Source organism: Macaca fascicularis, chromosome 19 (assembly GCF_037993035.2).
Source record: "Macaca fascicularis isolate 582-1 chromosome 19, T2T-MFA8v1.1".
Classification (NCBI taxonomy): domain Eukaryota; kingdom Metazoa; phylum Chordata; class Mammalia; order Primates; family Cercopithecidae; genus Macaca; species Macaca fascicularis.
In genome coordinates this window covers 65,059,129-65,061,578 of record NC_088393.1, presented here as the reverse complement: position 1 = coordinate 65,061,578, position 2,450 = coordinate 65,059,129, and positions in this window count along the sequence as shown.

Here is a 2,450-nt window from a genome sequence, read left to right as displayed (position 1 = left end):
TAAGATTCATCTGGAATCTACTGCTTCCTCTTCATCTCAAGTCTCACTTCATAAGGAATCCTTTATAACCAGTGTTTGCTCCAGTCATCTTCTACTTTCATTCCCTGTAGAATCTGTCTTGTTCTCATGGAGTCAGGAGCAGAAATATATTTCGGGGCCAAAACCATGACTTTCAGTCTTGAACTGGAAGTTTCCCCTGAAGCCACAGGCTGGTTGCTGAGAGAAGAGAAAGGGAAATGGCCTTAACAGCCAGGGGTGACCCAACAGTCCTACAGTAACCATCCTACAGTAACAATCCTACGGTAACAGTCCTACAGTAACCATCCGATAGTAACAGTCCTACAGTAACCGTCCTACAGTAACAGTCCTACAGTAACTGTCCTACAGTGGTGCCAGGAGACCATGGGGATTTCGAAGCCTCATTATAAAATCCACTCAACATTCACTCTACAAATACTTCTTAGAGAAGCTGAGGAAAGGTACTTTGCAAGATGATGTAAAAGATACCGTGTTGAGCCAGTCCCACCTGGATTGTAGACATGTGGTCCAGGTAATGAGCCTCAGCTTGTATCAACCTTTCCCTTCTCATAGAGGCCTTTAGGGAGCTCACTTTTTTTTTTTTTTTAAATGGGGTCTTGCTCTGTAACCCAGGCCGCAGTAAAATAGCAGGGTCATAGCTCACTGCAGCCTCCACCACCTCCCAGGCTCATGTGATCCTCCCACCTCAGCCTCCTGAGTAACTGGGATCACAGGCCCACACCAACACACCCAACTAATTTTTTTTTTTTTGTAGAGATGGGGGTCTCACTGTGTTGCCCAGCTGAGTCTCCTGGGCTCAAGTGCAAATCTCTTAACCTAAAGTAGCGCCCCTGCCCCAGCCAGGTGTGGTGGCCTGTAATCCCAACACTTGGAGAAGCCAAGGTGGGAGGATCACATGAGCCCAGGAGTTCAAGACCAGCCTGGGCAACATAGTGAGACACCGTCTCTGTGAAAAAATTTAAAAATTAGCCAGGTGTGGTGGTGGGTGCCTATAGTCCTGGCTACTTGGGAGGCTGAGGCAGGAGGATCACTTGAGCCATGGCGGTGTAGGCTGCAGTGAGCCATGATTGTGCCACTGCATTCCAGCCCGGGCAACAGAGTGAGAGAACCTCTTTCTTTAAAAAAATAACAATAATAATAAAAATGTTCAGTCCCTCACCCCAATATTACTCTTCTATTTTTCTTTAGGACATTCATAACCATTTGAAAATATATTTTTATATCTTTACTAACTTTAAATGAATTAACTCAACAAGTATTTGACTATCTTGTGATGGGTTCTGCTCTAAACAGTGGAGATACAGAGCTGGGCCTGCTGGTGTGTGCCTGTAGTCCTAGCTACTCAGGACGCTGACACAGGAGGATCGCTTGAGACCAGGAGTTTGAGACCAGCCTGGGCTATCTAGCGAAACCCTGTCTCTAGACAAAAAAGCAAAAAGTCACAATGGAGACACATACATACCACACACACAAAAATAATAATAATCCAAAACTCCTAAACAACGTAGAAGGTTAGGAGTGTTGTGGAGATAAGACAAACTAGAGCAGATTAAGAATCAGTGAGAGTGGGATAAAACCAGTTGTGCAGTACAGAGTAGTTGGGACAGGTCTAATAAGACAGTTAGTTAGGCCGGGCATGGTGGCTCGTGTCTGTAATCCCAGCACTTTGGGAGGCTGAGGCGGGCAGATCATGAGGTCAGGAGATCGAGCCCATCCTGGCTAACACTGTGAAACCCTGTCTCTACTGAAAATACAAAAAATTAGCTGGCTGTAGTGGCACGTGCCTGTAGTCCCAGCTACTCGGGAGGCTGAGGCAGGAGAATCACTTGAACCTGGGAGGCAGAGGTTGCAGTAAGCTGAGATTGTGCCACTGCTCTCCAGCCTGGGTAGCAAAGCGAGACTCCGTCTCAAAAGAAAAAAAAAAGTTATGTTTTAGCATGGACTTAGAGGAATTAAGGACTCGTCAAGTGGAGATCTGAGGAAACAGTGTTATCACTCAGAGAAAACACATAGGACAATGGAACTGACAGAGCATCCTGGGTGTTTGAGGAACACCAAGAAGCCTAGTGCGGCTGGAACTGACTATGCATGGAAGTTGGAGAGATAGATGGAAACAAATTGTATAGTCTTTTATGCCAGTGTAGACAGGTTGTCATATGTCCTATGTGTTCAGAAATGTACCTGGGGTTTTTTGCAGTATGGTCTGGTAAGAAACTCAGACATGCAAATGATTGCCGGGAAGGAAAAACTTTACAGAGTTTTAGAAACAGTAGGCAAAACACATCCTGCAGGGCTATGTGAGAAGCACCGGGGTGGTATAGGAAGCAGAAGCAGAGGAGAAAGCAGAGCCCAGATCCTTTACTGTGTTTTACACAGGAAAAGAAAGGCAGGGCTGGGTAATCAGAAGAGGA